Source organism: Equus asinus, chromosome 2, assembly GCF_041296235.1.
Source record: "Equus asinus isolate D_3611 breed Donkey chromosome 2, EquAss-T2T_v2, whole genome shotgun sequence".
Classification (NCBI taxonomy): Eukaryota; Metazoa; Chordata; class Mammalia; order Perissodactyla; family Equidae; genus Equus; species Equus asinus.
The window spans coordinates 51854938-51880277 of NC_091791.1; the positions used below are offsets into that span (position 1 = coordinate 51854938).

Below are 25340 nucleotides of genomic sequence, written 5' to 3' on the forward strand. Positions count from 1 at the left end.
TGAATACCATGTTGTCTATACAGAAGCCAAAATATAACGATGTACAAAGATAAGGATGCCCACTATCACCACTCTTACTCAACATAGTACTGGAGGTTTGGGCCAGAGCAATTAGGCAAGAGAAAGAAATAAAAGGATTCCAAATAGGGAGTAAAGAAGTGAAACTCTTGCTGTTTGCAGATGACATGATCTTATATGTAGAAAACCCTAAAGAATCCATTGCAAAACTATTAGAAATAATTAACAACTATAGTAAAGTTGCAGGGTACAAAATCAACTTACAAAAATCAGTTGCATTTCTATACTCTAATAAAATTACAGAAAGAGAACTCAAGAATACGATTCCATTTACAATCGCAACAAAAAGGATAAAATATCTAGGAACAAATTTAACCAAGGAGATGAAGGACTTATACAATGAAAACTACAAGACATTATTGAAAGAAATAGATGATGACACAAAGAGATGGAAAGAGATTCCATGCACATGTATTGGAAGAATAAACACAGTTAAAATGTCCCTACTACCCAAAGCAATCTACAGATTCAGCGCAATCCCAATCAGAATCCCAAAGACATTCTTCATGGAAATAGAACAAAGAATCCTAAAATTCATATAGAGCAACCAAAGACCCCAAATTGCTAAGCAATCCTGAGAAAAAAGAACAAAGCTGGAAGCAACACAATCACTGACTTCAAAATGCACTACAAAGCCGTAGCAATCAAAACAGCATGGTACTGGTACAAAAACAGACACACAGATCAATGGAACAGAACTGAAAACCCAGAAATAAAACCACACATCCACAAACAGCTAATTTTTGACAAAGATGCCAAGAACATACAATGGAGAAAAGGTAGTCTCTTCAATAAATCGTGTTGGGAAAACTGGACAGACACATTCAAAAAGAATGAAAGTAGATCATTATCTCATGCCATACACAAAAATAAACCCAAAATGGATCAAAGACTTGAGGATAAGTCCTGAAACCATAAAGCTCCTGGAAGATAATATAGGTAGTACACTCTTTGACACCGAACAAAAAAGGATCTTTTCGAATACCATGTCTATTCGGACAAGGGAAACAAAAGACAAAATAAACAAGAGGGATTTCATCAGACTAAAAAGCTTCTGCAAGGCAAAAGAAACTAGGATGAAAACAAAGAGACAATCCACCAACTGGAAGAAAATATTTGCACACCATATACCTGACAAGGGGTTAATCTCCATAATATATAAGGAACTCACACAACTGAACAACAAAAAAACAAATAGCCCAATCAAAAAACGGGCAGAGCATATGAACAGACATTTTTCCAAAGAAGATATACAGATGGCCAATAAACACATGAAAAGATGTTCAACATCACTAATCATCAGGGAAATGCAAATCAAAACTACACTAAGATACCACCTAACACCCATTAAAATGTCTATAATCACTAAGACTAAAAATAACAAATGTTGGAGAGGGTGTGGAGAAAAGGGAACCCTCAGATACTGCTGGTGGAAATGTAAACTGGTGCAGCCACTTTGGAAAACAGTATGGAGATTCCTCAAAATACTAAAAATAGAACTACCATACAACCCAGCTATCCCACTACTGGGTATCTACCCAAACAACTTGAAATCAACAATCCAAAGTAACGTATGCACCCCTATGTTCATTGCAGCACTATTCACAATAGCCAAGACATGGAAGCAACCCAAATGCCCATTGACTGATGATTAGATAAAGAAGATATGGTGTATATATATACAATGGAATACTACTCAGCCATAAAAAATACAAAATCATTCCATTTGCAACAACATGGATGGACCTGGAGGGTATTATGCCAAGCGAAATAAGCCAGACTGAGAAAGACAAACACCATATGATTTCACTCATATGTGGAATATAAACAAACACATGGACACAAAAAACAGTTCAGTGGACACCAGGGGGTCGGGGGTAGGCACAGGGGGTGAAGGGGAGCACTTATGTGGTAAGAGAAAAGAAATAATGTACAACTGAAATTTCACAATGATGTAAACTATTATGAACTCAATAAAAAAGTGAAAAGACAAAAAAAATATAATGATGTACACCTGAAATTTATATATTGTTACAAACCAATGTTATTTCAATAGAAAAATAAAGAAAGAATTCTTGATTTACAGATTTCTAATGTAACATTTCAAAACAGATGGTGTTCATTTTAGTTCACCTATATACCTCACTTGGCACTAGCCTTGGTATGTAATAGGTGCTCAATGAATACTTTCAATGAATTAATAAGACCCCTTTTATGCTAGCCCTCCCATTAGGATGTACACTTCTGAAAGAAAGATACAATGTATTACTCATTATTTACTCCCTTGCCTCCCTTCCCTCAAGTGACTGGCGTAGTATCCAGTATACCTGGAAAGGGCTCTATAAATATTTGTTAAATGAAGTATTAATGGCAGGACTGCCAACCTTCATAGCTTCAAATTTCTTCTGCTATCTGTTCAGGCCTCTTGCTACATAAATCTTTCATATCACTGCATTACAGTATTTGAGAATTTTCCACTTGAAGAGCTCACTAGAGAATACTCCCCATAAAGAGGAACGGGTCCCTATATTACCTTATTACTCACTAATTTCATAAAACGTGCTGTTTGCCGAATTCCCCCAACCCGCTTCCTCCTTGGATCTCACTCTCCCTGCTACTATCTGCTTTGCTCTCAGAGCTGTTCCTCATTCTGTGGAGCCACAGGCAGACTTCAGGAACCAAAACTTCTTCCCAGTGAAACACTTTCTGTCTGAAACGAAATCTCTCTCCTTGTCCCACTGTCGCAAATCTCCCGAACCTCCGTGCGGCCCTTTTGACTGGAGGAATTTCCATTTATCGTATCCCGTAGCACCTTTACAGATCAATGACTCAGCAACTGACTTTTAACACTCAATCAACATGTGCTCTGTTTCCATCATGTGTTGGTTAAATTTCATTTAAGACAAAGAGATTTCTTCACACCTTTATCCCATTTTGCTTCAGTTTCCAAGGCAATTTGTGTCTGTGCAGAAACCAAATGTGCTCTCCACAGGCAGATGGATGCTGGCCTTCTATTCAGCAGGTGCCTACCTATTACCTACCTACCTACCTTCTCATCTTTCTAGTCTTAATCATTTTTTCTCTCTACGTAAACCTGTACTTTATTTAGTTTAAATGCATTTCATCTTATTTTTTTGCATTCATCTTTGTAAGCTACATTATATCTATTTGAAATAATATGTAACTAAATGAAAATATATATATATTTTATATATTTTTATATATTTTAAAAAAATATATAAAATAGATATAAATATAATAAATAAATATATATATTTATATATTTATATATATTTTAAAATATATATATATATATGTAAATAAATTGATATGCTCAGCACAGACCTAGGACCAAGCCTAGACGTAGCTCCTGACGCCTACATACTTGGAGTCTTGCTAGAAAAATAAGACCTACTTGAGGAACAATGCAATAGTTTCCTGGAAAGTTACATTTGAAGGGACATTCAAAATCATTCAGCTGAGATTCTGGGACTTGCCCGAAGTCACTTGAGTGTTTAGTGGCAGAGTGGAGACAAGTTCTCAGATCATCTAACTCCAAACCTTAAGCTTGTTCCGGGTCCTCAGTACCTCACCCAGTGCATAGTGTTAAGGCAAATGGACATAGTAGTCTATTTCGGCAGGTGAGTCACCAGATGTGAAATAGTTTGTCATCACAGATCAAGAAACATATATCCTCCAAGAGTTACCCAAGCAAATATCTGCCCTTAATCATAAAGGATTTTCAACATTTTTTCATGAGCCTAATGGAACTTAGGTTATTATTTCGATTGGTTGAAAGACCCTCTGCTTTGGGTTTGAATCAATTCCATTTTTTTAAACACTCATCTCTCCCCAAGAAGAATTTGAAGCAGCTTAGAGGATAAAGACAATTAATAAAATGAGATCAAAAAAGGGGATATAGCCTTGAAAACACTTGGTAGTAAGTGACAATAGTTGTTGTCTTTGCACTTTAAACATGGCTCTGAGCTTCCTAGAGGCCCAGTCAAAAAGGGAAACACAACTAGGGGCATAGTTTGCATGATTCTCTTTAGCTGAGAAGTAGAATCTTATTTTCTCGGAAGAAAAGAATTTTTCTCATGTCAAATTCTGAGATAATTTTCTCTCAGGGAGCAATATATAGGGAATGTAGTAAATAATATTTTCAATGACAACTCTCAGCTAAATCAGGAGCAAAATCCACGCAACTTTTTTGGTATCAATTCTAGCAAAGAGACCAAGATGATGTCTTAAATTATATGAGACAGATTCTGTGAGGGACCCAGCAATCAATTTGATCAAGGGAAAAAATGTAGGTAATCTAGAGAAAAGGGCAAATTACATGAGCCTTAAGTTATCTTCCCTCAATTTTTCTCTCTTCCAGGCTCTTGACAGGTTGTAGAGAGTACACAATTTCAAGACCTCACACTTTAGCAAGAACACAGAGTGCTGTTATGCTTTAGACTTAACTGAGAGCAAAGTTAAAACTTTGACAACGTGTAAGCAGATATTAAATTCGACATCGCTCCATGCAAAAGGTCAAGCCAAGGCAATATTCTCACCCGAGTGGAAGGCTTCCACTCAGAGATGGGTTAAACTTCCTAATCAGGAGGAAAGTTTAATAACTGCAAGTTGCCTTGCTGAGCACTCCTTCCATCTCCTCACCTGTAAAATAGGAATAAGAGGTGCCCGACTCACAAAGTTGCCAGTGGAGAGTGATTGTGAGAACGTGAACATATCTGGCACCCAGCTGATTCTCAATAAAATGTTTGTTGCATGCACGAACAAAGGAATAAGTTTCTGTTGATCCCGTAGATTTCCACCGAACACTGAACATTCATCATTCCAGAAGGTATCGCAAAATCGGCCTTTAAAGGACATGGATGTTCTTTCTTTCTCCTTTTAACATACGGTTGTATCATATATCCAATTATCTAGAGCAGAAGTCGGAAAACTATAGCCCTTGAAGCAAACCCAGCCCGCAGTTTGTTTTTGTAAATAAAGTTTTATTGGAGCACAGCCACACTCATTCATTTACATATTGCCTATGGCTGCTTTCCGATACAACAGCAGAGTTGAGTAGTTACAACAGTGGTAGTAGGGACCACAAAGCCTAAAATATTTGCCATCTGGCCCTTTACAGAAAAAGTTTGCTGACCTCTGAATAGAGCATATGTCCTTATAGACGCCAAATATCGTTTCAAACGCAGTGCATCCCAGACTAAGATTTTCACCTGAGCACGTGCATTCATGCACACCGTGCATACATGGACCCCACAACCACCTTTCCCTTCTCAGCTTTGCTATGAATTTAGGTCCTGATCACTAATGCTCCCGTCTTCTGAACCCAGCCGATTAATCAAATCCTAACATTTTATTTTCCTTTAAAAACCCTCATGGCCTTTCCATTCCACTCCCTCTGTAGCCCAGACTCCAGTCAGTCCCCCTGCCTCTCCTGACATACTGCTCAATCCATCCTCTCTGCCACTGCCTGAGCCATTGTCCTCAAATGCCATTTTTACACTATCACGATCCAGCTCAAGAGTTTACAGCGGCTGCCACTTGCCTTCTACACCAAGTTTGAATTTACTCTGCCTCTGGATTGAATTGAGTCCCCCGAAATTCATATGCTGAAATCTGGACCCCCCAATACCTCAGAATATAACCTTCTTTGGAAATAGGGTCATTGTGGATGTAATTAGTTAAGAGGAGGTCATACTGGAGCGAGGGGGCCATATAAGTGTTTTCATAAAAAGGGGGAATTTGGAACCAGAGACACAGGGAGAACACCATGTGAACATCAAGGCGTAGATCTGGGGGCTGCATCTACAAGCCAGGGACCCCAACGATGGCCAGCAAACCACTAGAAGCTGGGAGAGAGGCATGGAACAGATTTTCTCTCACACCCCTCAGAAGGAACCAAATCCGCTGACACATTCATCTTGGACTCCTGGCCTCCAGAATTACAGGACAATAAATTTCTATTGTTTAAGCCACGCAGTCCGTGGTAGTTTGTTAGGGCAGCCCTAGCAAACCAAGGCAGCCTTCTACCTGCCCAAGGCTCAGAAGGCTTTCCAGAAGAACACGGCTCTGAAGGCCCTGTGACGTGTGGCCACACAGAAGAGAGAGGTGAAGACAGCTGTGAACGGCCCAAGGGAGCAATTCGTGAAGCCAGCAAACTTGCCTGGGTCTTCCCTTCCAAAAGGAAGCCCAGCCGGCTTCCTCACAAGTCTGCAAGACTTTCTCCAACTTCATCCCGCTCCTTCTGGGTCAGAGGAAGAGCAGGGGTGAGGAGACCCTGATAAGAAAATGCACTCCAGGGATCTGCCTTCAGTGAGTTGCTTTTGACTGTCTACTCCTCCCCTCTCCTCCTTTCCTCGCTGAAGACTTCAGCCACAACTTTTGTAATGAGCAAGTTCCGGGCCAAGCAAATCCACTTCAGGACTCTAGCGCCTGCCCTCCCCCTGCCTCTGTCCTGGAATCTGGACATCTATCTGGAAAGCCCGCAGTCCTTGAACGAAGGCCGCCTGCGAGAGGCTGCCAAGGCCAGAGCATTGTCCAGGAACTTCAAGGAGGCTAAATGGAGACCTATCAAATTATTCAGGAGACTTCTTGCAGGGAATGTGGCCCAGGGGACTCACGAGAGGCAGAGTGGAGCTCTGCAGCTCTGTTTCGCTCTGACATGCAAGCCCACGTGACTCTGGCTGGTTGTCAGTGAGAAAATGAAGCCCCTCCAAGTCACTTGACTCCAGGAGGCCAAAGGCCAAAGCAGCCCTTCAGCTACCAAGTCATCACAGACTGTGTGTCTATGAGTGTATCAGCCTCTTCCCCAGGGACATTGGCTAAGTCCAAATGGCTTGGTAAACTTCTTATCTCAAGTGACGTTGGATGAACAGTGATCAGATTTTCTTTGTCCCAGAGGAAAAAGCAGCACATGCAGTGAAGTGAGGACATGACTGACCAGGTGGAGAGAGAAGAGGGTCAGCTTCATCAGTGTGCAAAATGTGCACAAGCCCCTGCGTGTGGTTTAATGCTCTGTTCTTGCCATCTTAAAATTCTTAATAATTACTGAACAAGGGGCCTAGCATTTTGATTTTGATCTGAATCCTACAAAATAACCAACTCTAGGGAGAAGCACACGCATGTGTGCACACACCTGTATGAGTGTGTTCATGTGGGTGTGCACATGCATGCATATATGCACACCTGCACTGCACGCACAGTGTGTGCATGTGTATGTTGTGTTTAGCCAGGGGGCAGGGGTTGATGAGGAGTGATGAGTAGAGAAGAAATGGCCCAAGTTCAAATCTGGGAGTGGACAATAACGAGAAGTCCAGTTGATTCTTGGCATTTGTGGTAGTTATGTCCAATAAAATTGTCACGAACACTGAATTAGTGAATACTAAACCATTGTTCCTAGGGGAAATAAGTCGTTAGGTTCCTATGAGCCTCTGTCACAGCATTTGCATCAACTTATTAATATACAACCTGCTTTTATGTGTATTTCTGTTTAAAGACACCTTATTTAATATATAATGTGGATTCATTAGCATTGAATTCAGTCAACAGCACTATAACTCAAGTCTGGACAAAGCTTATCTCACACACATTTTCTCCACAAGGCACGCCACAGCCTTTTTGCACACAGGATCACCAATCAGCACTTCAACACTATGCTTGGGGACAATTTAAATAGTGAAATCACCAACAAAAAGCAGAAAAATGTGAAAACATGGCACTAAACACACTGTGAAAGAGACTTGTTTATAGTTTAAGAGAGGAAAGAAGAAGGCAGAGCATCTCCTTGTTTGACCTGAGCTGGGAATGTGCCTGTCTCACAACTCAAATTTTTCACCACTTTGCTGAGGTCCACGAATGACTGTAAAAATGCCCAAAGTATTGGTTTGGAGTTGCAAATAAATTTTAGTGAGTAGGCAAATTTGCGAATATGGAATCCATGAAAAAGGAGGATCGAATGTATATTCAACGAGGATAAGGAGCCTAGGATTCACTTTCTGCTCTGTCGCTGCTGTGTGACATTCAGCGAGTTATTTATCCTCTCTGTCTGTTGGTTTCCTCTTCTCCATCTACTGCATTTCTATTCAACTTTCAGGACACATGAACCACCAGTTCCTCCATAAGGATTTTCCAATAACCTCAGTTGAAAATGAACTGTTTCTTTTTTTTCCCTGAGTCACCTGTCTTTCATGGACATCTACCACATCTGTCACTGTGCCCCAGATGATGGCCATGTTGTCAGAACACCAGGCAGCTTTATCCTACACACGCTGTGTGCTCGGTTCTTCCTCTTTACCTTCTTCGTTTCGATTGACTACTCCCTTCAGGTCTCACGGCCTATGACTGCTGTGTGACTCTGCATCAACCCCTATGTTATGCCACCATCACGATGCAGAAGGCCTGTTGGGTTTTGCGGCTGCCGCTTACGTTGATGATGTCTTCAGAGCCTTGGTGATGAATGGTTTCTTTCTCCCAAATATTCCTCATCATTTTCCCTGTTCTGCCATTATAATGCCGATTTAATTATGCTTTATTGTAATTCATTGTTGATCTTCTATAATTCCAATAAGTAGATCGTAAAATCTGTTAGGACAGGGATTATGTCTTATTCACCTTTATATCCACAACACTGCTGAGCCAAGTGTTTCATGATGCAGGTGATGATTAGGGATTTATGAACTTGAAATGGGAATAATAAGCTTCGCCTTATCTATCATTGCTTTTTTTATTGTGGCAAAATGCACATAGGACAAAACTTACCATTAGTAACATTTAGTCCATTTACAATGTTGTGCAACCATCACAGAACATTTCATCACTCCAAAAAGAAACCCTGTACCGATTAAGTAGTCACTCCCCATTCCCCACTTCCCTTAGGCCCTGGCGAGCACTAATCTTCTCTCTGTCTCTATGGATTTGCCTATTCAGGACACTTCATATAAATGGAGCCATACCATATGTGGCCTTTGTGTCTGGCTTCTTTTACTCAGCATGATATTTTGGGGGTTCATCCATGTTGTAGCATACATCAGTACTTCATTCCTCTTTACGGCTAAATAATATTCCATTGTGTGGATATACCACATTTTATTTATTTCATTCAGCAGTTGATAGGCATTTGGGTTGTTTCTACATTTTGATTTTTATGAACAGTATGCCATAATATTTTAATAATTTGATTCACTATAGAAATGTTAGTGATAATATTTTTGTTACATGGATAGACTGCCTCTTACTTGTCCCCAACCCCATACCCCTAGACTGTAAGGTTCTGAGGGCAGGGACTTTGTCTTGTTCTTTGTGGATTCTCCAGGGCCTTGGCTAGTTCCGGCACAGAGTACATGCTCAATAAATTTGTTAACTGATGAATTATTTTTGCTTAGAGGATTAACTGTCCGATAACAATAGATATGAGACATAGCAAAAGTCATTCTCATAAAATCATAGAATATTAGATCTTAAAGAAGGGACCATCTGGTCCAAGATTGTCATTTAATATTCTTGGCACAATCACTTTCTAGCTGTGTGACCTTGGGCAAGTTTCTTAATCTATTTGTTACTCAGATTCCTTATCTATAAAATAGAGGCAATAGCATGACCTACCTCATAAAGCTGTTTTGATGAGTAAATGACTTAATACATATTCAGTGCTGATTAGTAGGAATGAGGAATTAAGATCAAAAAGGGTAAGCAAATTACCCAAGATTGCACAGCTAGTTAGAGGCAGAGCTGGGACTAGAACCCATATCTCTTAGCTTTCCCATGTGCCATGTGGTCATCGGAAGGTTACTCAGAGCTTGATGGGGAACAGAGCTTTCCTCTACAATGAGATCAGTGCTGCTTCTACAGTCACATTCTCTGGGGCAAACATCTCCCTCCTCAGACAGGTGGCCTCTGAGCCCTGTCTTTTTTGCCTACTTCCATATTCCAAATCTAACCTCAAGTCTATTGCAGGAGGGAGAAAGATTCTGAGTGTCCACCACTCAAAAAAATCTATATTCCTCAAAATATTCACTTGTATCTGGGGTAATTTCTAGGTTTGGAAGAAAAAAAGACTCCTTGGCCAAATGCATTTCATAAACAAATAGGACATCTCTTGGGAAGGGACAATGCAAATTAACACATAGAGGCTACTAAGTCCTGCATCTAGACCAGCTCATCCAGCAGTTCCAGAGTGTAATGAAATATGAAATCTTTTCTCAGTAGAATACCTATCACCATCCTTGAAGTGCCACGAAACACATTTTGGGAAACACTGGCCTCAGTCGTTATCCTTAGCTTCAAAGGAAGGGTCATATTTCAATGCAAGCTCTATGAGACAGCAGGTTTTGTCTGGTTTCTTTACTGCTAGGACAGTACCTGGTGCACAGTAGAGATTAAATGATGATTTGTTGAAGAAATGAATAAATTTTAATGGGAATCACAACTTGGAATTTGAAGCATCAGCCAATGGAAGAGAAAAAGCCAACACATCAGCTGCCGGGACTTGAGTCTGGTTGTGCCCAAGCAGAGGTCCCTATGGAGCTGGCACTCCCACAAGAAGGCAGCACCCATCTACCCAGTACTGGCCTCTTACCTTCCAAGATGGCGAGTCCCTGTCAGAGTAGACCAAGAATGTAATCCCAGCCACTGCTGCCTGGTTCACTAGACTCCATCCCCAGCACACCAGTGTTGCCAGGGGCCCCAGTCTTCATGACTTCCACTCAAAAATCAGGTTCCCTTCCAGATCTGATATGAGTCAACAGGCTCCAACCTGAATGCTCATCAAAGAATGATCTCTCCTCCCCTGGCCCCAACCAGCCTTATCCAGGCAGCAGCCAAAAGCGCTGGGGAAAGGGAAGGCCGTTTCAACTTTTTCCTGGTGCAGGGGCCTTCCTCTGCAGGACCTTTAGCTCAGCTAAGTGGAGACACCTGGTGTTTGTTGTTGCAACTTCAAGAACAATACATCAAAGACTCCAGGCAGAAAGTCGGGCTCCTCATAAAACTGCATGTCACAAAGACAATTCGAGAAGAGGACATGCAAATGGTAGCTCATCTCACCCCATGAGACTTTCTTCCCTCTCAAATTGTCTACCATCTGTGTAGTGTTTCTCCATTTTCTTGCCTTTAAAACATAGAGAAAAACATGGTTACAAGGCATCCAAAATTTGTGAGTAGCTAGAAAGGAGGAGAAATCCACTTTCCTGAATGCTTCATTTGTCAGGTGTTAAATCAGAGTGCTAACTTTTGTGCAAGAACTGTTTGGTAATACTTAATAATAGCTGTTGTAGCACAGTTCCAAAAAAAAATTATTTTTAAGCCTTTACAAGGCCAAAGGAATATTAAAGTTTCACTACGGAAGAAATATGGCCGCTGCCAAGAACCGATTAGTCATAAAATCCGCAGCATTATCATCATCCATCATTGCCTTTCTTTTAATGACTGAACTAAAAAGAGAGACATCAAAGTTTTCAAAATAAGGTTATAAAAACGCTGAACGCAGATGAGGCCTCCAAATATTTTGATAGAACCTGAACCAAAAAAATATAGAAAAATCATTGAAACAAATCACAAAACATATGTTGTTATGTTTTGCTCTAAAAACCATGAAGTTTATCCAGAACCCTATTATGGTAACTGCTTAGCTTTTCATGCATTCCTAAATTACCATGTAATCTAAAACCTTGTTTTCAGCTGCCCTATATTGGAAAATCCCTTAAAATAATCAGGATGATTACAGGCTAGTATTCAGAAAGAAACTTGCTTGTCTTATAGTAAAGGAAAGTGTTATTTATCAGGCAGGCTCCTTTAAAAAAAAAAAAAACTACCTCGGAAACACAATGTATTCAGGAAATACCTAAACCAAGGATTGCATTTTGGGCTCTCTACATTTTCAAACACATGGATAGTTGGTGTAAAAATATGTTCTTTTCCTGCAGGGACTTGACTGTAATTAGCGTATGCCAAAACTCTCTCACAGAGATTTCATTGTCTTATCTACTTACATCATCTTAATGCGATTTTATTTTACTTTGTCAAAGTCATATTAATGTAAATGTGTTCTTGATAGCAAACAGTTCTTTTTTATGCAAAACAGGATTCAGCTGACTCTAATAAAACAGCTTGCAGTCTATTAGACTGTAACAGTAATGTGCTTATTTTCTTTCTCAAATCAAGACTGTGTCAGAAAGCTATAGATGGCGATTTGTCTTGTTTTTCACAATAATTGCTAGGGTGGGGTTACATTATGATCTTTAAATGAATAGTATCGCTTAGAACAAACACTTCATATATCTTTTATCTTCCCCTGCATACAGTTCTGAGTTTTCTTTGAAAATGCTGCGCTACTTTTCCACATAAGTCATCAGAATGTTTCCAAAGAATTTTAACTGCCAGATTATTATATCTTGCAAACAAAGATAGATTGCTTACATTCTTTATTCAGAATTCCTGCCAGTATGGAGCAACTGGCAACAAATTAATTTCTTTTGCAACCATGCAAAATGTTTTGCTATGAAAAGCTCTGGAAGGTAAATGGATCCTTTAAAAAAAAAAATCAGGTTGCTCATTCTGAAAGGCTAATCTGTAAGCAAAGAACAGAGGATTAAATGAACTTGACTGCTCCCCCCGCCTTTTTTAGCATCTATGTTATAGCCTTCCGTTAATGTATTCAGTTAATTAAGTATTGCTGTGACCTGGTGGCAATTTTTGAAATCCAGGGAATTTTTCCCCCTTTAAATTCTGCCTCCCCCACAGAGCAGAATGTAATCTGTTTCCAGTCAGTCTGTTTATGTCAGCCGTGCCTCTACTACAAGCCTCTAAAATGTTTTAATAAATTTATCAACCAAAAAATATTACAAACATTTCATTTCCTTTGATTCAGACACACATACACACCAGAAAAAAAAAGAAAGAAAGCCTCGGCCTTCATTGCAAATTCTTGCTGGTATGAATCATTCTAAGTAATATTTGCTTTAACTTTCGTGTGGTTCTACAAACAACCTTTATATGGCTGGACTTCAAAGCTAGGAGAAATAAAGGTTAGAAATGTGATAGGAGTAATCTATTATTAGGCATGAAACATTAAACCACTTTTAGCTATAAGTCTTAAAACCTGAATAATCTAGGTTTTTAACGTAGTGCATATTTATTGTGCTTTCACTTACACAGGCATTTATCACAGACGAGTGTTTGGAAGAGAAATATTTTCCATTGCACTATGCGCCACAATTTGGTTTAATTTTTCCTAATATTTAATTTAGAAAAACGGTAATATTATAACAGGGTTCTCATGTTTCCTGGCCAAAATGCTTGGTGTTCCTCACAGAGTAAAATTAATCTGTTACCAGCCGGCTGACCTGCAAGTCAGGTTTCAGTAAAGTAGGCACGGGCGGGTGGGGAGGGCAAAGGAAGGAGGTGAGTTAGGGTGGGTAGGAAGATAAGATCTCTTTCTTTAACCAGGAGGGGAAAAAAAAACGCTTAGAGGAATGTCTCAACCCACCCATGCCATCAAATGACAGAAAATAAGCTGAACGTGTATTTGAGACGAGGAGTGTTTGAAAACATTTATTAGCTCCATCCATAACGACATCCACTACAGGAATGTTAATTGTTAAAATGTGTACAGCAGTTTTTTCTTGAAGCAGGGGGGCTGCAAAGAATGGAAATTCAGCTCCTTGTTTCTCTTCTTTCTCCACATATATTTGCACTTAAAAAAAAACTAATGTTATGAAATAAGTCAGATGTCACATGGAGAGCTTTCTAGCACAAGGGAATGCAAAACAGTGTTAAGGATATATGCGTATGCAGGGACAAAAAAACAACATTGGTAACATTTTGTTCTTGATTAAATTTGTGCTCCTAATACAGTAGATTAAAAATAAGTCCAACTGTTAAACACATTAGCGTTCAGCCACCGTGGATGTGTCAAGAAAGCAGCTATCACTCCGGGCCTGGCCTGACGCTGGGAGCCTTGAGAAGAGAGAGGAAATCTGACCCCCCAGGAAACCTGAGCCCCCAAGTCCATCAATGACCCTGTAGTTTGGGGATTCCTCCTTTTCATCTGCTGATTTAATCCCAAAGCCTCCTTAATATCTTCTCCCCCTGTGTCAAAACCAGTATCTCTCAGCAAAGCTGAGAGAGAATATTGGTTTGGAAAGATGGAGAAAAAATTGCTAACAGCCAGCCACAATCAAGGCACTCTGAGGAAAACTAGGTTAAGTCGTAGTCTAGGGGGCAATTATTTGTGAAACTTTCTTCCTTTAAGAAGATTATTGTAAACCCCACCTTCCACTCCCCAGAAATATTATGAGTGGGGCTAAAGATAGGATCGAATCCCAAAATGCCTGAACTGGAAGACACTGAGAGATCACAGCCAACTCTCTTCTTTCATGGCTGATGCCCAGCAAGGTTAAGGACAGGGCACAGGCAGCGTCACACCGGGAGGCCTGACCCAGCTGGACGTGGAACCCAAGCTTTGGCTTCCCCGACCATGTCTGTTGTGTGATATCACACCACCATTTCAGTTTGTTCAAAATAGAGACTGAAATTAAACCCATGAGTAAGAGAAATAATATATTTCTTCAGGTAATTATAGTAATGGGTCTTTACCTAATCTGTGTGTTATTACACCCGTATGTTTTCTTAGAATGTGTATTTTTTTTAAACAAAAATACCAACTCTTCAATTCTTTCTCCCTCCTTCCCCCACACAAACCCTCCTCTCCCAGTTTCTCTTGTTCCCTCCCCAGTGAAATTTTTTGTGGTTTTTGGTCAATCTGGTTTAATAGGTTACCTGTTGCTGACACTCTCACTTCACAGAGAAGTGGAGCTCTCTATTGTGACAGGCTTTCTGGAAGGAGAAGTGTATGCGACTGTGACATTTGTAAATCTAGGAAGTAATAGCTCCTCAAAAGCAATGCAGAGAGCTGAGGATATTGCCAGGAAAGGAAAATAGTTAATTGAAACTATTTGGGGCATGCAGTATTGAACAAGAAGATGGTTTCTGAGCAACACATATCTAAACGTGGCTTGTCAAAGACCTGCACACTTTTAATTTGCTCTACAAATTTGGTTAGTCCAATAAAGTGTAAACATCAAACACTGGTCGTGGAGAGCATTAAACATTAACCAGCTGAGACCTTAAAGACTTGAGTAGAACATTAAAATTAGAGGAGAAAGATAGGCCAGGCAACTCTGGGAAATTAGGTTAAGACTCCAAAAGAGAATGTTTGTTGGCTGAGTAAAAATAAAGCAAAAGCTATTTTGAGATTGGTAACCATTTGTCTCCATAGACAGGCCATTCCCCATCCCCCACCCTGGATTATATTTTTAAAATCAAGCAGACTTACTAAAGTCAACTTGATTTTCTGATTGTTCCCCAAGATGCAATGTATTACTACCCAAATGAGCCAAAAGAAAAGAGATATTTCAACTGTTTTTCCCAGATCCCTGAACCCTTACATGGAGCTATGCCTTTTATCCATTTTATGTGTTTCTGTCTATTCCACGTTGTTTGGCCTGGGGCTCAGATCCCATAAAGGTTCAATAAACTTTTGCTGAACAGCAAAATGAAAATGCCCTCTAAGGAGCTAAGGACGGCTCCTAGGCTCACCTATTCGCTCTTGTCCAGCAAAGCCCAACAAAAACCGGCATGAGTACAGGAAGTACTCTCTTCTCAACAGGAGCAATAAGCGCTTCCTTCAAAATAGTAAGATTCAGGGAAAGGAAAATAATACTGTACTCAAGTACCTTGTTCTCTAATTCTCCTTTGCCCTAGTGGGCCTCACAAGGTAAACCCCTGTGAAATAAGAACAGTTTGCTCTTAGGAGAAAGTTTGGTACATTATTTCTTTGATATCTACTAAGAGTCCAGGATATAGCAGGTAACAGGTCTCAACATTTCCATATAAGTCATGGAGAGGCTGAGGTAAATATAAGTTAAACCACTACTAGACCAAGAATTAACTCCTAAGACAATTTAAACATGGCTGCCTGTCTTCATAAGATTCAAAATATCCACTCACAATAGAACAAAACAGCCCTTAGAAGCCCTGTCTTAATTTGGGTTGCCTCAAGAGTAGACCCTGAGGCAAGGATTTGAGTGCAAGAAGTTGATTTGGGAGGCAAAAGAAACACCAGTTGGGGAGCAGGAAAATGAGACAGGATAGAAGGCAGCCAATATGAGATGTATGATGAAGCCAGCTATACTGTGGGCAACTGGTACTTAATCTCAATGGAAAAACTCTAGAAGCCAGTGCAGAACATGCACCTCGGAATTATCCCACCAGAGAGGTGGGAGCTGGGGTATCTATATACCAGCTACCATCAGTCTTTGCATGAGGTATTAATTTTGGGCGCTTGCAGCTGGCCACATAGTCAAGCAAAGCAGGTTTTGGTGGCCAAAGGAAGCTCTCAAGCAAAGAAATCCAGGAGCTGACAGTTGGAAAGCAGGCCAGCATGCTCTAAAGTCAGCAGGGTGAGGAATTATGGACAGGGCCCCAACAGCACCCTTTGGTGGAGTGTCTTAATATAAGCAGTAACTTCTGAGAAGTTTAACTCAAGTTCTTTGTTGTGTCTAGCACAGTGGCTAACACATCATAGGGGCTTAGTCAATATTTGTTGAAGGAAGGACAGAATAAGACATCAGTTAATGACTTTTTTCCAAAGCTTCACATATATGGTTTATGCTCTGTTTGATGTTGAATAGTTTCAACTTTTCTCAGGACACTATACAATATCAGCTCAGGCTTGGTGTCAGGCAGACCAAAGTTGAAATCCCCCTTCCATCACTTTCTAGCTGTGAGAGCTTGAGCAAGTTACTTCTCTTCTCTGAGCCTCAGTTACTCCATTTGTAAAATGCCTAGTACTGTTTCATAGTAACAAATGATATAAGATGGGAAGACTAAGTGATGTAAGGCTTGGTACGGTAACTGACACGTGGTAAGTACTCAATGCTATTGTAATGACACAAGTCAGTTCTCTGACCTCAAATCCCACTTGTGCCACCAACTCTCCATATACCTTCAAGCAAGTCATTTGGCCTCTCCAGTGCAGGGCTCCCCCATCTCTAAAGTGGGAACAAAAACTGCCCACTGCTCATTTCCCAGAGATCGAGATTCTAAGCAGATATCATGAGTATAAGTCACAGTTATTGAACACTTTTCAGTTTACACAATCCTTTTATATACACTGTCTCATTTCTGAGCAGGAAAGATCCTGAACTTACAAATCGTTCTTTCAATATAGGACAGTGCTTCTCCATTTCTCCAAACGCCCTTAGTCTGATGTGTGTTTGGATTAGATGGTGGCCTGTGAGATGATCCAGAGACCTATAGCAGCTGCACAGAGGTACCTACCTAGAGGAAACTGGGTTTAACCCTTTAATGCGTGGCAAGGCAGTCAGAGTGGGCAGGAGAGTCAGTATCCAGCAGGGACATCCCCACGTGGATCCTGAAGGTTTTTGTTCAGGATGGAGTATTTATAAAGATTCCTAATGAACCAAGAATAGAATTTATACCAGGAACCATTAAACCAAGAAAGTCACCTACCAGGGATGTGAGTAGACCTGATTGGAAGCTGCAGGCAAGGTGGGCCTCATGCACACCAAACATGAGGGAGATTCCTAAAACTTAGCCTGAGGCTGATTCCAAGAGAATGTGTGAGCACTAACTATGTGCTAGGTATATCAGAGGACGCAAAGATGAATGCCCTTTTATTATTCTTATTTCACGATTGATAAAACTGAGGCTCAGAAAAGATAAGTTATTTGCCTAGGCTACACAAAACTGAAGCCCAGGTCTGCCTGATGCCGACAAGAGGGTTGTAAAGCAATGCATAACACTGCTCTTCAAGAACATCATAACATTTTGATACCATTCAAAATTAACTACAATTAGATAAAAACAAAATAAAGAAAATCTAATTGATAATACGTATTTTTTAACTTTCAGCATCCTGAAGGAAAATTATTTTACAACAAAGCATCGAGAGTCACTAGACTGAGCACTTGAATCATGAACATACAAGAGAAGACAAAGTCATGGTCACTGCTCTCCCAGTGCTCTTACTCTAAGATATTATTAAGACTTCCACAAGAATTCAGCCAAGTCAACAAGAGGAAATGTAAGTAATTAGCCCTATTTGTAATCACTTCCTTCATTGCATCTCAATGAGTTCACTTAGGGAGAATCTAAGAATCAAATAATAATTGCTAACTTACTATTCATTTACTGAGCACTTACTCTGTGTCAGGCACTGGGCTAAATGCCTCACTTAGGTTTTCACCTGTATTACTCACAACATCCTTCTGAGTTAGTGCTATTAGTTTCCCCTTTTATAGATGTGAAACTGAAGCTCAGAGAAGTTGAAGCACTTTTTCAAGGTCAATTTAAACCTGATAAGTGGAAGAACTGAGATTCAAATCCTAACTGACTGATTCCAAGACTCATCCATGGTGCTCCCCTGTCTCCAGAGTCTTGAATCCTAGTGATGGAAAAGTACCCATTTTCATTTATACATTCCCCAGTACATGGGATAAATATGGGCTTTTAAGTATTGTAAACAACTTTTTTTCTAATGTACTTGAGCAAACTTAGTTCCTAGGAATTCTTGAGAATGGAGTTTAAGTTCCAAAACAAAACAAATCTTCCCAAAACGAGCCTGTTCATGATACAATTGTATAGAAAAGTAGGATATACAATTGCATACAATATATGATCCCAATTTCATAAATATTTTTTAAACTTTTAGTAAATATTTCTAAAATATACTTCCAAAAAAACATTATTTTCTTTTTGTTTTTGTTTTTGAGGAAGATTAGTCCTGAGCTAACTACTGCCAATCCTCCTCTTTTTGCTGAGGAAGACTGGCCCTGAGCTAACATCCGTGCCCATCTTCCTCTACTTCATATGTGGGACGCCTACCACAGCATGGCAAGCGGTGCCATGTCCGCACCCGGGATCTGAACTGGCGAACCCCGGGCCACCAAGAAGTGGAAGGTGCGAACTTAACCACTGCACCACCGGGCTAGCCCCCAAAATATTATGTTTTATATGCGAGTTTATAATCCTGATACTTTTACTTAACCTTACTTCATGAGTATACAATTTCTATATTATTCAGCATGGGAAAAAATTCTAGAAAGGACTACATTGAAAGTCAAAATGTGATCTATTTTTTCTAATCTAAAAGAATAAATGCCACAAGTATTATCAGGCAAAAAATGAACATTAATATGCTCATTCATCACGTATCAGGGACAGGGCTGGACTTTTTATATCTGTCTCAACTGACACCCACAAGAAGTTTGTGACAGAGCTATTGTTTTGTCCATCTTATTAATAAGGAAGCAAGGTTCAGAGAAATTAAGTGACTGTTCCAGGGTCACACAATTGAAAAGTAGCAGAAGCAGGAATTCAACTCTTTCTTACTCCAGGCTGAGAGTTTTTTGCACTACAACACAACTCATCACACAAATTTATGTTGGCATCCATACACGTCTCTGTGACAAGATTATTTACTGAGATATTAATTTATAGAATGTTCCTGATTTTACAGGAAACTGTAAGAAAAAAAGGCATTTTCTCCTCCGCAGATCAAAACTGTGGCAGGTTGCCTTCCAAGACAGAAGGGATTCCCAGGGCAGAGGTGATCTACAAGCCAGGAAGATCCGGCTTACTGGAGGTGTGGATGCAGTGTGGTTTCCCGGGGAGGCTCCCAACCAGGCGCCCAGCACAGGTGTTTTGCCCAAAGATCCTGCTGCCTCAGCCTAACACACGGTGAGTGAGGCCGCCCATCTTTGAAATAAGGAATCCTGGAATTGCTCAGAGTATAACTTGAGAACCTCCAACCTAAAGAATTAAAATAATGGAACTGTCTCCCTCTTTGTCACGTCGGGGCTCAGACTTAACAGTAAGGAGTTTACTCAAACATAGGCACAAATTCGCCTCACCAAGGCCTGTAAGACATTGAACTCATTGGCTCCACACCAAGGAATTCATCCCCATGGGCAGGGACAGAGCGAGATACAAAACATGGTGAGTACTCCCACAGTCCACTGCTTGTATTTCTTTCAAAAGCTTCTCTTGGGGCAATATGGCTGCCCTTTGGAAGGGCAAGACTTGACTACCTACCAGAATGGAGCCCATTCCGTGGAGCCTGTGGGCCATGTTGGACCCCACCCCCATGCTAACGGAAGCCATTTTTAGTCCCATCCGCTACTCTTCTAACTGTCGTCTTTACCACGGGCTTCACTTCAATCATTAGCAATAAATTAAAAATGCATAAAAGCCTGGGGGAAAAAAGTCTCCTTTTCATTTAAAACGCTGAGATTTCACTGCTTGTGCTGTGGCTAATATCAGGCCACAAAGTAGCAAGGCAGTTCTCCAAGCTCATTCTGTTTCCAAGCTCGTTAAACTTTGGAATGGGGTTTGTCCTTTGTGTGTGCGTGTGTTTTAAAGCTGTTTTATGACACATTGTCAGGAACTCAGGTACTGGGCCTCTTTAACTCCAGCTTTCAGCAGCTGCCTTTGCACTTCCCTTTCACATAATTAAACACCCTATGGTACTTAACAGAGTAATAAGTAGCACATCAATAAAGCAATAAATAATTGCATTCAGGAAAACTCCAGAGCCATCATCCATTAACCAGCAGCTGTGAGCAAAAGTTTTGATTAATCAATAAGGTTACATAATAGGAAAGCAAAAGTCGGTCAAGGCCCGCGGAAGAATCAGCCAGATTTGGAAGGCATGAAGGAGTCTTACCTCTGAGGCTTCCTCCAGGGAGAAGATCAGTTGGAAGCTCTAGCCCAGAGGGGAACTGTAGCAGCAGGCAGCCCCACCTCTAGAAACTAGTTAAAAATGCTAGTTAAAAACAAAGAAGCAGGACAATTCGGCTGCCTACTGAGAAAATGGAGTGAGGGCCCCATGAAAGCAAAATGTTTCAACTTCAGAGAACAAATACTCGCAGATGAGCGGAGGAGCAAGGAGGAGGATCAAGATGGGTGGGAAACTCCATCAGTGTGTCCACAGTAAACTTCCTCAGGTGCCGGATGATAGGAGGTGATTCAGCTTCCTGCCGTGAGGGAGACCCTGTAGGAATGTTGTCAGTAGACCACAGCTCCGTGGCCAAGGCCAGGACAGGGCTGAGGAGGTAATTTGGGTAACTGCTTACAGCCCTCAGAATCACCTGTGGAGTTTCGTTTTACAATAGCTTGCCTGGGTCCCATGCCTGCAGATGGGAATCCAAGTCTCTGGAGGTGAGGCCCATGAATCTGTATTTTCTTTTTTATTTTCTCATAAGAAAGATTCACACTGGGCTAACATCCATTGCCAATCTTTCTCTCTCTCTCTCTTTTTTTTTTTGCTGGAGGAAGAGTAGCCCTGAGCTGACATCTGTGCCAGTCTACCTCTATTGTGTGTAGGTCACCACCACAGCATGGCTTGACAAGTGGTATAGGTCCACACCCAGGATCCAAACCTGAGAACCCGGGCCACCCAAGCGGAGTGTACCAGACTTAACCTCTACACCACCAGACTGGCCCCCAGGAACCTGTAGTTTCAGTGTACCCCCAAGTGGTTCTGCTGCACAGCCGACGTGGAGACCCTCTGGTTTGGAGACCTCCACGGACCTAGTAGTCTGGGTCAGCCTTGCCACATGGGCCGTGAGGCTGCCAAGGTCCTTAGCTTACAATGTGAAACAGATCTCTGACATTCCAGTTTTGTAAACAAGACATGAGCTTATTTGTTTGCACCAGCAGTCTCTAGTCTCTGAAGAGGCCCATGGTGCACAAAATCTGAGGGGCTTGTGTCCAGGTCTCTGTGGTGTAACATGTCCCCCAGTGATTCTGATGATGTTGAGAAGCATTCATTCATTCCACAAAATACTGAGGACCTACTAGGTGCCAGAGACTGTTCAAACACTGGGGATTCTTCAGGGATGAAAAGAAACAAAAAACCCTGCTCTCGGGGAGCTTCGTTCTAGTGGTTCCCCAGAGATATTCCTGGTGACTCAGTGCGTGAGAGTGTGGGGACTGAGCCAATGAAACCTTGCACACCCCTAACCTTTTTAACAAGACAGCCATGCTTTCATTATGGAAATTTTAAAGCATACATAAAAGTAGAGAAAGTAATATAATGAACCCCGTATACCTCTCACCTTGTTTCAACAACTGTCAGCTGATAGCCAATCTTCTTTCACACTCATTTTACCTTCACTGCCCAGATTATTTTGATGCAAATCCTGGAAATATTGTCAGCCTGTATCTTTAAGACGTAGATAATCTTAAAAAAATTAACAACATACCATGATCCTACCTAAAAAGTTGACATTAATTTTGTAACATCATTAAATTTACAGTCAGTGTTAGCATTCCCCCAATTGTCTCGTATTTTTTAAGTGTATGCATTCAAATCAGGGTCAAAATAAGGTCCATACAGTGAAATTAGTTGATATGTCTCTTAAGTCTCCTTTGCACTAAAGCATTCTCCACTGACGCCCTTGCCAACCCCCCTCTCATTTTGGGGGTGGAAGGTCTTGAAATTTGCTAGAACAACCATGTCATTTATTCTGTACAGTCTGGATTTTGCTGATTGCATCCCCATGGTATCATTTAATATGTTCCTTCTCTGTCCCATGTATTTTCTATAATGTGGTCATTATAGCCAGAGATTTGCTCCGAGTTGGTTTTGATTTTTTGGTGAGAGTATTTCAAAGGTCTATCAGGAGGCTTTTAATATCTAGTTGATGTTGAGCTCTTTGTGATATTAGCAGCATGTATGGTCATTGCCTAGATCCCTTATTTCATTAGGGATTCGTGAACTACTAAGAGAATTCTTCAGAGTCATTGCATTGGATCACTTATTCAACTGGTGATATTCTAACTTAATAGCTTTATTTATCAGCTGAATACCTCTATGATGAAAATTTCTCATCAGCTTTCTGGTTACCCTGATGTACAGGAAAGGCAGGATAAATGATTGCTTTCCCTATTTATCAAGTTGATTGCTTAATATCGATCAAAGGTTTTTTGAAGTATCCTTATAAACCCATGGATTCAAACAACTTGAGGTGTTTTAATTCATTGCAGTTAATGTCTTTCTTGATCCTTGTCCAGTGGGCCTGGATTCATTGCAGTTAATGTCTTTCACATCTTTGTCCAGTGGGAGCTGACTCAGAATGACTCCTGAGTCCTTGTTATAAGACCCTTGTAATCTTTGACTTTTTCCTAGTACGTCAAGATGTTCTAGGTATTTCTTCTACCTTTTCTGCCCCAGATCTGGAATTAGTCATTTCTCCAAAGAGCTCTGGTTTATTTTTAGTGAGAAATGATATTTAAAGACCACGTCCTGCAGCCCCACTTTTATCTATTGTATTTATTGAGCTTTGGCATGAGAGCCCCGTTGAATAAAAAGTTTTGCTACTTAAACATTTCTTTGAAAGTCACTTGTCTTTGGAAAAAAAATTAATAAAGGGTTAACATGGAATATATAAGGAGTTCCTAAAAATTAATTTAAAATACAAATAACTCAATAGAAATATAGGCAAAATATTTGAATAGGCAGTTAAGAGAAAAGAAAATACAAATGTATAATAAACACAGAAAAATGTTCAACCTCTAATTATCATGGAATTACAAACTGAATCCTTAATGAGGTAGGATTAGTTGAAGGCTAGTTGTCAGCCTTCAATTCAGCAAAAATGTAAAAATGTGAGAGTTACACTTTATGTGGTACCAGAAATAACAGAAATAGGCACTCTCATTCACCAATGTTTGGAATGGTAATTGACCCAACTTTTTTGGAAAGTAAAAATTTTTGATGTTTATAGGCTTTGACCTCGTAATCCCACTTCTAGGAATCCAGCCTGCAGAAATGAAAGCACACATATTACGTATACAGATTTTGTTGCAACATTGTTTAAAACAAAATTAGAAAAAAAGAAATTTAAATGTAAGGCAGTGGTTGAAATTATGGTACACACTCTAGAGTGTTATGCAACTGTTTTTTAAATGTTATAAATTTATATCTACCAATATGTAAACATATCCACAGTATATCTTGGACTAAGATAGTATGTAAAATGATCCTATCTAATATATATATTTATATATACATATGTACATATGATGGATGGATGGATAGCTAGATGATGACAGCTAGATAGGTAGGTAGATAGATAGATAGAAAGACTCAAAAATAACTCAGAAAAGATTCACAGCAAAATGTTGAGTAGTTACCTTTGGTAGGTGGAATGAGATGGGAAAGTCATTGTTAATGCTTAATTTCATATTATTGTTAATAAAAAAGTAGTGATGATATAACAGTTTTAACTCTTTTTTGGTTTTCAATATAACACCCTCCCCAATAAAAACTCCACAATGTTAGCACCAGTTGAAACAGTATCATTTATCAAAGAGCTTGACATGGATCAATTAAATTCCTTCTCCATAAACCCCGTTACGGGTACTGATGGGAGAGCATTGTGAACCAGGGCAATTGCTACTTACTTCGGCCTTGGTATTTGCGCCATTACTTAACTTCTGTGCCTCAAAGCGTCTGTGATCTTAGGAAAATGAGATGTTCGTCAAGGCACCCCTTTCCTTGCACTGAGAAGCCTTCCTGTACTATTGCTTCTTTCTGCTCAGGTTTCTGAGAACCTGTTCCCCACAAAACTGTTGGCTCTGACAACTGCAGAAGCTTCGGAGGGTGGGCTGCTGTTGTTGCTGTACTGTAATCTGTAAATTGTTACTGGTTTCCTGGGACTTTCCCCATGACACACTGTCACTGATCCCCACAGACTAATCAAATGAGGTTTTTACCAAGGTGTTGTGGAAATTGTTAGGAAGAATATAAAATGTAATCAGAAGCATTAGAAGGGCTAGTGGCTGGCATTAAGGTTAATGCTCTCCATTAGGTATCCTGGCTTCCCCTCTAAGTCCCATAAATTTTCTGCAGGACAAGGTGGGTCTGTGGCTCATCATCCTCCTGGAATCTTTACAGAGCCCTTGATCGTCACTTATAAGGTTAATCTAACACCTAACCCAGCACCCCAAGGATGTGGATCAGGGTCACATTCTCAATATAGAGACCTCAACACTATATTTTAGGTTAAGCCACTTCCTGGAATCCCACAACAGCATTCCCAAATGTTGACACTCCTAACAATATTTGATCTCTTCCGTCTTGCAATTCCCAGATCAATAAGTCCTCAGATGTTTCTCTTTTGTCTTATCTTTAGTGTCATCATTTCACTTTCAGTCACCTCTCTGAG

General features: G+C 40.3%; 1 long non-coding RNA gene across 1 annotated transcript in view; it reads right to left on the reverse strand.

Moving 5' to 3' along the window:
* The window catches only part of LOC123279778 (uncharacterized), a 122494-nt gene extending 111534 nt beyond the window's left edge, over positions 1–10960 (reverse strand). Inside the window, exon 1 of the long non-coding RNA XR_011495268.1 lies at positions 10670–10960. This is a non-coding gene — a long non-coding RNA (uncharacterized lncRNA). The remainder of the gene's footprint in view (positions 1–10669) is intronic.
* Positions 10961–25340: the final 14380 nt, after the last annotated feature.